At 45.3% G+C, this 13,210-nt stretch overlaps 1 protein-coding gene across 1 annotated transcript in view; it reads right to left on the reverse strand.

Annotated features, from left to right (window-relative positions):
• Nucleotides 1-12,329, reverse strand: part of HMGCS1 (3-hydroxy-3-methylglutaryl-CoA synthase 1) — a 48,993-nt gene extending 36,664 nt beyond the window's left edge. The window contains exon 1 of the mRNA XM_068251185.1: nt 12,236-12,329. The gene's annotated coding sequence lies outside the window, so the exon portion shown is untranslated. The remainder of the gene's footprint in view (nt 1-12,235) is intronic.
• Between the last annotated feature and the right edge of the window lie 881 nt (nt 12,330-13,210).

Consider the following 13,210-nt stretch of genomic DNA (forward strand, 5'->3'; position numbering starts at 1 on the left):
GGAGGATTACAGATAATCTGTTGATGAAATCTCTAAACCTGCAGGCTCAGGGCTCCTGGCTCACTACTGTTTTAAAGGTACACACCCTCTTAATGTTGCCTCATGTAAATTGCATTTACCACAGATTATAATTAGTGGTCACTGAGATAGTTAAAATACAAGATATAGTTAATAAGACTGAAGTATTTCTAAACATCTTGATGAGAGGGATGTGGTTTGTGTGCTCATTACAATTCATGTTCAAACACACATTTTCTCTCACTTGTAATCAAATTCTTAAAAGGGAACCTAAACCTTCGCTCAACACACACACACACACACCATACAATCTTGGTTGAACAGATTTACCAAATCTATGTAGTATAAGGGCCAACAGATGGAAATTCCTTGAATGATAGATTGGATAAGATCTTATACTACATGAAAGTGGTAGGATTGAACAATCAAGATTGTATGGTGTGTGTTGAGGATATGGATTTTTCCTTTCATAATAATATTAGTTGCCTGACTCTCCTGCTGATCCTGTGTCTCTAAGGGCCCGTTTCCACTATTGCGGTGCGGAATCGCCGCATATCACCGCTGACAAAATCGCATGCGGATGCGATTCCGCATGAGTTTTTTGCCGCGATTTCGCATAGGCAGGGTATATGCGATTTTAACCATGTCACTGCCTGTGTCAATTTACATTACTTTCAATGCGAAATCGCGCGTGAAATCGCGGGAAAAAACGCATGCAAAAAACGCATGCGATTTCCCTATTAAATACATTGCCTGCGATTCGCCTGCATTCCACACTCAGGCGAATTCTGCAGGGTCTACCGTGCAGAAAAATCCTGCACACAAAAACGCAAATGAAAACTGACAAGTGGAAACAGTCCCATCCACTTGTATTGCTTATGCGAATCCGCATGCGTTGTCTGCATGCGTATTCGCGCTAGTGGAAACGGGCCCTAATACTTTTAGCCACAGCCCCTCAACAAGCATGCAGATAAGGTGCTCTGATTGAAGTCAGACTGGATTAGCTGAATGCTTGTTTCAGGTCTGACAAGCAACTGGTATGGTTTAAAGGACAACTGAAGAGAGAGGTATATGTAGGCTGCCATGTTTATTTCCTTTTAAAGGGATACTGTAGGGGGGGGGTCGGGGGGAAATGAGTTGAACTTACCCAGGGCTTCGAATGGCCCCCTGCAGACATCCTGTACCCACGCAGCCACTCACCGATGCTCTGGCCCCGCCTCCGGTTCACTTCTGGAATTTCAGACTTTAAAGTCGGAAAACCACTGCGCCTGCGCAGCTGCATCCTCGCTCCCGCTGATGTCACCAGGAGTGTATTGCACAAGTCCAGTATGGTCTTTGGTCTGCGCAGTATGCTCCTGGTACCATCAGCGGGAGCGAGGACACGGCAACGCAGGCGCAGTGGTTTTCTGACTTTAAAGTCAGAAATTCCAGAAGTGAACTGGAGGCGGGGCCGGAGCATCGGTGAGTGGCTGCGCGGGCACAGGATGTCTGTGGGGGGCCATTATAAGCCCCGGGTAACTTCAACTCATTTTCCCCCGACCCCCCTACAGTATCCCTTTAAGCAATACCAGCTGTCTGGCGGCCCTGTTGACCCTCTGCCTCTAATATTTCAGCCACAGTCCCTGAACAAGCATGCAGCAGATCAGGTGTCTCTGACATTGTCAGATCTGACAGATTAGCTGCATGCTTGTTTCTGGTGTTATTCAGACACTTCTGCAGCCAAACAGGCCAGCAGGGCTGCCAGGCAATTGGTATTGTTTAAAAGGAAATAAACATGGCAGCTTCCGTAGTCTTCTCACCTCAGTTGCTGTTTAAAAAAGGAAACATCCATATCCCTCTGTTGGGACCCATTCACACTAGAAGCGCTTTTCTGAGTGTTTTGAGATTGATTAGCGGTTTTTAAAATGGCTCCCATTCACTTTCATTAAAATCGCGGTAAAATCGCCGCAATTTTTTTGCGTACGCGATCACGAAATCGTGTCGATTTTTCCCGCGATTTTAATGAAAGTGAATGGGAGCGATTTTAAAAAATGCGAATCAATCTGAAAACACTCAGAAAAGCGCTTCTAGTGTGAATGGGCCCTTAAAGAGTAACTCCAGTGAAAATAATGTAATAAAAAAGTACTTCATTTTTACAATAATTATGTATAAATGATTTAGTCAGTGTTTGCCCATTATAAAATCTTTCCTCTCCCTAATTTACATTCTGACATTTATCACATGGTGACATTTTTACTGCTGGCAGGTGATGTAACTGTTGTAAACAGCTATTTCCCACAACGCAACAAGGTTCACAGACAGGAAACTGCCAGGAGTACCACGGTCCTCAGAGTTTCCTGTGGGAGGGGTTTCACCACAATATCAGCCATACAGAGCCCCCTGATGATCCGTTTGTGAAAAGGGAAAAAGATTTCACATGGGAAAGGGGGTATCAACTACTGATTGGGATAAAGTTCAATTCTTGGTCATGGTTTCTCTTTAAGGGTCCATGTAAAGGAATAGTGGAATTTGTGGAAGGTGTACATTTGCCCAGGGTAGAATGCACTGTGAATTCTTTTTTTTTTTCTTCTATTCCTGTCATTTACAAAATGGTATTGACAAAAACTGGACAGGTTTTGGACTAGTCCATCTCCTCATGGTCTGTGCCAGTATGGTCTGTGCCTGTGCCGTACGCTCCTGGTGACATCAGCGGGAGAGAGGACACGGCAACGCAGGTGCAGTGGTTTTCCGACTTTAAAGTCTGAAATTTCAGAAGTGAACCGGAGGCGGGGCCGGAGCATCAGTGAGTGGCTGTGCGGGCACAGGATGCCTGCGGGGGACCATTAGAAGCCCCAGGTAAGTTCAACTCATTTTCCCCCAACAGTATTCCTTTAAAAGGAACCCAAGGTTTGAGACCTAAGGAAGCTGCCATATTAATTTATATTTATTAACTAGTGACCTTAGCCCGTTTAAAAACGCATACACGCCCGCCCCTTCTGGCCCTGTCCTCCTCCGGTTCTCGGCAGTGTCTCTGCGTCTGTCCCTGCACATTCGCAGTGCTAAAAAGCACTGACCCGCGTACGGACGCAGGGACATTAGCATTTTATTGTATAGGATACCAGTTGCCTGGCAGTCCTGCTGTTCTTTCTAGTCAGTAGGGTCTTAATCACACCCCTGAAGCAAGTATGAAGCTAATCTTGTCAGATTTGTCATCTGATCTGCATGCTTGTTCAGCGTCTATAGCTTAAAGTATTAGAGGCAGAAGAACAGCAGGACAGCCAGGCAATGTGCATTATTTAAGAGGAAATAAATATGTCAGCCTCCATATCCCTCTCACCTCACCTGTGGGCGGTGGGGAGAGTTTCAAAATAGCAATGGTTTACAGTCAAGCAGGCAAGTGGTTGCCACCGACACCCGCCAATCCTTGCAGCATTAAGACAGTGCTTTACATTTAAGTTTTTAAATCTACAATCTTTGTACTCAAAGGGAAGGTGCAAGCTCCCCCCTCCCAAAAAACAGATCTACTTACCTGGGGCTTCCTCCAGCCTCTGGAAGCCTATCTGTCCCTCGCCGCAGCTCCAGTGTCCCGGGGTTCCCTCTATTGCAGATGCCGACCTCGCCAGGTCTGCATCTTCTGCGCCTGCATGAGCGCACAGCTGCGTTGCTCACCTGGCTTGGAGCATTCTGCGCAGACGCTGAAGTACTGTGCCTGCGCAGAACACGAGTGGCGCGGCCGGGACATCGGAGCTGTGGTCACGGACAGACAGGCTGCCAGGGCTGGAGGAAGTCCCAGGTAAGTAGATTTTTTTCTGAGGGGGGGGGGGGGGGAGCTTGCACCTTCCCTTTAAGAATACACACCATGGAGCACAGGAATGATACTGAATAGTCTGCCACACAATAGAAACCCAGATATTCTGGTTCCCAAACAAACAGCTAATTATAAAGGAGATTAATCTCTATTAGTTTTGGTTTCCCATTTCCAGACAGCACAGTCAAGCCTTGCACAACCTCTGTCAGTTGTAGTTCTAAACAAAACCGCAAGCTATAAGCTGACTGTACCATATGTCCAGCAATCACTTCACTAACCCCCATATTTCCCCTGCAAAAGCCTCGATTAGGGGCTATAAATGCTAAATAGCATCTATAAACGATAAATATCAGCTATAAAAAAAAATCTAGTTTGCTTCAAAAAAATGCAGGTATCCTTTAAAGGACAACTGAAAAGAGAGGGGTATGGAGGCTGCCATATTTATTTCCTTTTAAGTAATACCAGTTGCCTGGCTATCTTGCTGATCCTCTGCCTCTAATACTTTCAGCCATAGACCCTGAACAAGCATGCAGCAGATCAGATGTTTCTGACATTATCAAATCTGACAAGATTAGCTGCAAGCTTGTTTCTGGTATGATTCAGACACTACTGCAGCCAAATAGACTAGCAGGACTGCCAGGAAACTGGCATTGTTTAAAAGTAAATAAATATGGCAGCCTCCATATTCTTCTCACTAGAGTTGTCCTTTAAGTCCACCTTATAGACTGATCAGCGACATAATACAATCCAGGTGGCAGCAGTCCTGCCGACAGTGCTTGAAATTGCCTCATTGCTGGTGTCATGTGATCAAAATTTTAAGACAGGATTTTTTTTTTTTAGCTGCAGAAGCTTAATTTCACACAAGAAAATAAACATTTGAGCAGCTGATTTGTAAGCAATTAGATAATACTTTTAGATCTGCGGCTGGAGATCGGGTTTAAATAGCTTTAGGAAGCCAAGTTCCCTGAAAATGTTGAGATGTGAAATACCTCTGCTACAGTGAACCAGAAAACAACCACTTCATAGTTGGGTTCCTGGTGCCTCCCTTGCAGCCATGACACTTTCCCGACAGTGATGCTCAAATCCGGAACCGGATGAATCCGAATAGTTATTTGGATTTCAGTCTTTTAACCTCAAATCACCTGTGCGGGGTGGGCGGGGGTGTTAATCTTACCTATCATGATGTCTTTTTCATCCGTCCCTCGGCACCTCCCACGATGAGGTCCAAGCGGCGGTCACGTGACTAAAAACACTTCCTCCGAAGGAGGAAGTGTTTGTAGTCACGTGACGTGCGTGGGACGCATCGTGGGAGGCGCCGAGGGACGGACGAAGAAGACGTCACGATAGGTAAGATTAACACCCCCGCCCACCCCGCACAGGTGATTTGAGGTTAAAAGAATGAAATCCAAATAACTATTCGGATTCATCTGGTTCCGGATTTGAGCATCACTGTTTCCCGAGATCCATGCAGGAAGTCAGGTTATCCCCCAGTGCATTGTATGTCCGGCTGCTACAAATGTTTGGCCCTCTGAAACTCAGAAAGGTGCTGAAGCCATAATCCAAACTTTCAATCATCAATTTTCTAGAGCCTCAGGGCCCGTTTCCACTGTTGCGACGCGATTTCGCCGGCATTCCGACGCTTGTAAAAACGCACGCGGATGCGTTTCCGCATGCGTTTTTACCCGCGATTTCGCGTGCGATTTCGCATGGCAGGGTGCCATGCGAAATTAACCATGACACTGCCAGGGCAAAATAACATTGAAAAGGGTGCGCAATCGCACGCAAAATCGCGGGTAAAAACGCATGTAACAAACGCATGCGTTTTTACTATTAAATACATTAGCGGCGATTCGCACGGATTCCCGATGCAGGCGAATTCTGTGGGTCCCGTCGTGCAGATTTGGCCCGCCGCCAAATCGCTCCCGCACGCCGCATATGTGGAAACAGCCCCGGCCACTTCAGTGTAACAAGCGAATCCGCATCTCGTCGCCGCATGCGGATTCGCTATGGTGGAAACGAGCCCTGAGTTCTCAACTACATGGTAGGTGTATTTCTGGGAGGTACTTGAGATGGGCTCAGGGATATGTGACTTTATCATCTAAGCATGCCTAGCGATTTCTGGAGCAATTTGGTGTAGTGTTTGTTATTTTTAACAGCTTCTGTAACAAAACCGCTGGGAAAATAGCTCTCTTCTAGCGCTTTTCAGAGCACTTTTCCACTTTCCTATACTTAACAGTTACTAGCCTCAATTCACTAAGATCATGCTGGAGATAATAAGGCAGGAGAAAACTTACCACCACACAGTGAGACTTATCTTATAGGTCCGTACACACGCCGGACTGCTGGCAACGACGAGTCCGTCGTCACCTCCCGCTGGGTGGGCGTTCCAGCGACAGTCCGGCGTGTGTACAGTCTGCCTGCGGACTGATACGGCTGTTTCCGAGCGATCCGCCGGGCGGATCGCTCAGAAACAGCCGTAGCAGTCCGCCGACAGACTGTACACACGCCGGACTGTCGCTGGAACGCCCACCCAGCGGGAGGTGACGACGGACTCGTCGTTGCCTGCAGTCCGGCGTGTGTACGGACCTTATCTCTTCATTCCTTAAGTTACCTCCTCTGTAGTTATTTTCACACACAGTTAATTAACAGCCTGTCTTTAATTTTAGAATTCTGGAGTTATTTTAAGGATTGAAGAGTTAACCTTAGGTTTGCCTGAGGTAAAATGTTTCCTGAATACTACATGCCTTATCACCATGGTGATAACTCTAGAAACGTTATTATAGACAGGAGTTAAGCTTAGTGAATTGAGGCCAAGAGGCTGAATAGCCTCAGAAATCAGCAAAAATGCTGCAGGACCCGCGTTTGGGAAAAAAGCACATTGCTCTGGTGTGCTCCATCCCATTCAAATACATTAGCCAAGCGCTTTTTGAGGCGCAAGCGTTTATTTGAAAAGCCCTCTTGGCACCAGCCCTGTGTGTGTTCTCACTGGAGCAATGTGATTTTGTAAAAACCCCATAGCATTGCATTAGCAAGAGCTTTTAAATTTCTAGCGATTAAAAAGCTCTTGTAGTGTGAATTAGCCCTATGTTGAGAACCACTGATACAGATCATAGCAGCAGATATAATTACAACTTGCATGTTCAGCCGAGTGACTCAGTGATAGTTTGTACAACTGCTTAGAAAATGACCTGAAGCAGTTTCCATGTGCTAGACAGGCAGTTGTGTGCTTAATGCAAATCTAAAACAAAAATAAACTTAAGAGTAAGGATTGTATGTGTGGTTGAGATAACAAATAGAACATTAGTAGCACAGGAAAAAAAAAAGTATCAGGTTGTTTTCCAGCATCCAGCAAAGGAAGAGTTAAAACACTTGAGTTATCTATGCAAAAGAGCTTCTCTGAGCTTTGACCAACTTGGTCGAACTTGGTCCTGTTTTCTGAAGAGCTTAAACAGTGCGAGACAGCTTGAGATAACCTTTTACTGCAGCACAGTCCCAAGGGCCATTATCTGTGCTCCGTTTTACAGCGAAAAAAAAAAAAAAAGTTGAACTTACCCGGTCTTACTTGTCCCCCGCAGACATCCTGTGCCCGTGCAGCCACTCACTGATGCTCCAGTCCCCGTCTCCGGTTCACTGCTGGATTTTCCGACTTTAAAGTTCGAGAACCACTGCGCCTGCGCCCTCGCTCCCACGGTCATCACCAGGAGTGTATTCCACAGACCCAGTACGGTCTACGTCTGCACAGTACGCTCCTGGTGACATCAGCGGGAGCAAGGACGCAGGCGCAGTGGTTCTCCGACTTTAAAGTCGGAAATTCCAGAAGTGAACCGGAGGCGGGGCTGGAGCATCGGTGAGTGGCTGCGTGGGCACAGGATGTCTGCGGGGGACTATTAGAATCCCCGGGTAAGTTCAACTCTTTTTTCCCCCGACCCCCCCTACAGTATTCCTTTAACTGAGAGGGATATGAACGTTTCCTTTTAAACAATACCAGTTGCTTGGCAGTCCTGCTGATCTCTTTGGCTGCAGTAGAGGCTGAATCACACACCTGAAACAAGCATGTAACTAATTCAGTCTGACTTCAGTCAGGGCTGTGGTTAAAAAGGTATTAGGGCCCATTTACACTTGCAAAACGCTAGCGTTTTTTGCTAGCGTTTTACTCTGGCTATTTTTGGTGATTAACGTTGGAAAAAAAAAAAAAAAAAAAAAAAAAAAAAAATCGCCATTCACACTTGGCAATTTTTTTCACATTCGCATTTAGCGCTTCTATAGCACTAAACGCAATCGCCGGAAAATGACCTAAAAATGGCGCAAAAAAAAATTTGCATCGCAATCGGATCGCACTAATGGAAATTGCTGCTGCAGTTGCCATTAGTTTAATATACCTTGCGATTTGCAATCAGAATCAAATCGCAGGGTAGTGGAAAAAGGCCCTTAGGGCCTTTTTCCACTAGCCTGCGATTTGCGATTTGCTTCTGATCGCAAATCGCAAGGTACATTAAACTAATGGAAACTGCAGCAGCAATTTCCATTAGTGCGATCCGATTGCGATGCGATTTTGCTCAAAGCGCAATAGGTGTCCTGCCGCGTTTTGCATGCGATTGAGCTGTACTATAATGAGTATAGTAGCTCAATCACAATCGCAATCGCATAGTGGAAATTAAAACGCGATTGCGATCGGAATCGCGATCGCAATCGCATTTCATAGTGGAAAAGAGTCAGCTCAGCAGCCAGTGCTTCCACTCTTAGAATCCACAGAACTAGGCTTCATCAACTTTTTGAAATGATTCACAGAAACCTGAACACAGCATACTGAAACTTATCTAAAAAAACCATAGATTGCATCCCACTATCTAGATTTTAATTCTGTCATCGGAATGATTGGAAAGGCTGGGGGGGGGGGGGGGAAGGGGGTCTCATGCCTAAATACTTACCTGATTGACTAATTCCTTCAGGCAGGTGAGTGCTCAGACCCCCTCAAAACTGCTGCCAAAGCTTTGGCCACGCCCATCTGCATTACTGCTGCCTGCCCCAAGTTGGTGGCTAATTGGTGGCTGCCAAGCTGGGGGTGGGCTGCAACACAGGCGGTGGTTTCCCAAGGGTTTTGGCAGATTTCAGAAGCATGGCCGTGATTAGTGGTGTGCACACAGTTGTGATGGGCTCACGAGTACATAACTAGCCGAATTCATGATTCTAATGAGGCTTAATAGCCTCAGGTGTGTGGCGGGACAGGACGGATGCAGGGGGCTGGGAGAAGCCCCAGGTAAAAGAAACTCTTCTTTTTAAAGACCTATTTCAGGTTCGCTTTAATTGGGTGTGGCTGCACAGACATTTGACAGTTACAGAAGGCAACAGTTCTAACTACAAGAATTAATATTGCAGAGTGAGAAAGAGATGCAAAAATAAGCATTTGAAGTGATTACATTCACTGGATGGTGGACTGTCATCACATGCGTAAGGAAATATAATTAATTTGACTGCAAACTGAACTGGGATAATATTAAATTACATAATGCTATGTTATTGTTAATGAATGTTGAATCACAATTTAAAATCCACAGTTGCACAATGAAATCTACCATTCGGCCCAATGCACACCAAAACCGCTAGCAGATCGTCAAACCGCTAGCGGTTTTGGGAGCAGAGAGACGATATTTGCCGGGTGCACACCGAGCGGATTTTGTATGCGATCCGCCGGCCGCATCAGCATCCGCGTGGCTAATGTGTCTCTATGGGCTGCTGGTGCACACCGGCGGTTTGAGGTTTTAAGCAAACTGCAAACATGCAGCAAGAGGCACGTTTGCGGCTTGCTAAAAACCTCAAACCGCCGGTGTGCACCAGCCCATAGAGATACATTAGCCACGCAGATTTTCAAGCGGATGCGGCCGGTGGATCTGCCCAGTGTGCACTGGGCCTAAGGTCCAGTGCACACCAAAACCGCTAGCAGATCCCCAATACGCTAGTGGTTTTGGGAGCTGATTTCAGAGCGATTCTAGGTATGTTTAGAGAGGTTTTCTAAACATACCTAGCGGTTTTGCGTGCGTTTTTGTGTAGCAGATTACACATGTTGTTACAGTAAAAGCTGTTACTGAACAGCTACTGTAACAAAAATGCCTGGCAAACCGCTCTGATTTAGCGTTTTTCAGAGCGGTTTGCGTTTTTCCTATACTTTACATTGAGGACGAAACGCTTCCGAAAACCGCAAACGCGCAGCAGGAGGCGCGTTTGCGGCTTGGCAAAAACCGCAAACCGCCGGTGTGCACCATCCCATTGCAATACATTAGACAAGCGTTTTTAAAGGCGGATGCGGCCGGCGGATCGCTCCAAAAACCGCTCGGTGTGCACTGGGCCTATGTCTTATTAATGATTTGATGATTGAGCCATCACAACATTACAATATTTTTGCAACCAAAAAAATATTACAGGGACTCTCAAAAATGTGGAAAAAACAAAACAAAACACTCTCCTAAATCTTTTGCGAGGCTCCTCCCAAAAGCAAAACAAATATTTATAACCAACTGAGCAATTCAGAACTATTTCACAGATTCCCTACAGAAAAAAAGCACTCGTACTTCAAAAATAACATCAGGTCCATGTAGATCGCAACTTTAAATGGGACACCTTTCAACACAAAACGATTCGAGGAAAAGCCACACCCTTGCTATGCAACTAGCAATCCAGACCACAGATAAGTCATAACCTGGATACATTTGCATGCATACATGGACAGATACAACAGTCAACATCAGCCAGAAAAGGGATACTACTGGATATATTTTTTCCCCATCTTGTGTTTGAAAGATAATACATAAATGAACAAAAACAAAGTTTTGACATTTAAAAAATTATATATTTATTTTGCTTTATTGAAATCTTTACATCAAACCTCAGAGGGGATAACTAAGAAAATAGGGATAGAGTGAACTGAGTCCAGACCAGGACAGCAGTAAAAGTACTAGGCACAGAAGGGGGGGGGGCAATATTCACTTCAGATCCCACCCCTCTGATTGCCGGTGACCGATCCAAGCTCAAAATCAATATCTTTCTCAATTGGAAGCAGATCAGACATACTGGAAAATATGGATCTATATACTGACAATCGTTCTGTGTGTGTGTCCATTTCATTCAATTTCAATAGACACCCAATCCCAAAAAATCCAACTGGAATCGCATACATGCGTATTCTAGCTTTCTTCTAAATCCAGTCGATGTCAGATCTGAAAATCCATCTGATTTTGCATGGTGTGAATTGAATGATGTGTAAGACTGAGGCAGTGAAGAAGTAGGAATAGAAGCATCTGATTCCAGAAGAGCAGGTATAAATGAAGTAGGGAATAGGGGAGTCTTTGGCCAGATAGGGACAGCTGTTAAGGTAGCAGGCATAGGAAGGTTGGCCAGAGAAGAGCAGGAGAGTAGGAAGCAGAGACAGGAGGATCTGACTCCAGAGGTACAGGTAAGGAGGGGATGAGGGTGGGCAATCCATAGCCAGACAGAGGCAGTGAAGAAGTAGGAATAGAAGCATCTGATTCCAGAAGAGCAGGTATAAATCAAATAGGGTTGGGATCAATGGCCAGACATAGATGTGGAAAAAAGATATAGCTCCAGAGGAAGAGGTAAGAAAGTAACAGGGATCTGGGGAGAGACAGTGGCAGGAGAAACACAGACAGGAGCATCTGGCTGCAGAATAAAGGTTGGTACACACATCCAATTTTGATTGGACAATTTTACCAAGTAGTATGCAAGCTTACCTACAAAATCTTTTCATCGTATTAAAAATCTGTTGGTCCTCATACTACATGGAGGTGTTAAAATTGGACAATCAAAATTGGATGTGTGTACTCAGCCTAAAGGTGGCCACACACCATACAATAAAATGATCCGATTTTACGGCAATTCGATAAAAACAATCGAATCTACCAAAAAGATTGAAAGTTGTTGTTTTTTTTTAATTCGACTGAAAAATCCGATCGCATTTCCTGTTTTCTTCGATTTTTATCGATCCGGAATGCCAGATATTTTTCTGCTATCTTTCTAAAGATTGTATGGTGTGTGTTAGATTGTCAATGTATTAATATACCCACCCTAGCAATTATCTCAGATTTTCCAATCATTTTTATCATAATTGGGGAAAACTGAACATAGGTGTGTGATACATTAGTCATATTTTTGAGATGTTACAGTCAGTCAGAAAAATTGATTGCAGTTCTTAAATTGAACAGATATTTAAAAAATTGTATGGTGTGTGTGGCCACCTTAACAGACACTTCTGGAAATCTGTGGATCTGCCATGCAGGCTGATGTAAGAGCTATCTGCCTATAGCTTCATCTTCTTGCAGAATGCAACCATCACATGCATGTAATTCCATACTGTAACATCTGGCATGCCACGTTATCCAGCTGTGTCAGTGCAATTCTATGGAGTCTCCATAAACTCACCTGTACGTGATGCTGGCGGTGACAGGGCTGAGGTGGCTGTGCTGTGACACCCGGCTTCGGCAATGTGTATAGGAGCCGCACTATAGTGCTTATAACCACGCCATCCTCAGCACTGCCCCGCCGCGCCACCGACAGGTACCCGCCTGACTGACAGCCGTCTCCAGCCAATGGCGAGCGCCAAAACTCACAGCTCCGCCCACCGGCTACTTCCTTCCGCCAATCACAGCCGCCCGTCGGCTCTACGCTACGGGATGGTGTGAGAAAGTGACGTGGGGTGGCCAGAGAGTGACAGCCAATAGGCGAGAGCGCCGTACAAAAGTCTGCCAATAGCGACGCGCGTACGACTCCTGGCGAGGTATATGCAAGAGCAGCTGCCCACGGAGTGTAAGTGAGGAGGTTGCTAGGCAACCTGGGAAGGAGGCTTCGTTTATTATCCCATTCTGACCGATAGAGATTGCCGTGTAACTAGTGACCATAGCATTTCATCACGGGAATACGTTACACGCTGACTGTGTCACCTGAAATTAGGAGTCATGATATTAGTAATAGTAATGGAAAATGAGTAAATATATAAATCAGATTTTTTTTTGTTAAACTTATAAGTAATTACAGGAAAATGCAAAAAGATTTCAGAATAGTATTCAGCAGTATTAACAGCCTATAAATTTTACAGAAAGAAAGCATATACCTATTTATTGTCCAGCGATGCGTAATATGTTGGCCAGGGGCGTAGCAATAGGGGGTGCAGAGGTAGCGACCGCATCGGGGCCCTTGGGCCAGAGGGGCCCCATTGGGCTCTCCTTCAAGCACAATATTAGCTCTCTATTGGTCCTGTGCTGGTAATAATCACTTCTATAGATGCTCTAAATACTTGTAATCATTAACACACTGTTCCCCATTCCCTTCTTGCACCTCCAACACTGTAGTTGCCATTGGCAGGTTTTGGTACGCCGTATCAATTGTTATGTATAGAGT

This window comes from Hyperolius riggenbachi, chromosome 1 (genome assembly GCF_040937935.1).
Source record: "Hyperolius riggenbachi isolate aHypRig1 chromosome 1, aHypRig1.pri, whole genome shotgun sequence".
Lineage (NCBI taxonomy): Eukaryota > Metazoa > Chordata > Amphibia > Anura > Hyperoliidae > Hyperolius > Hyperolius riggenbachi.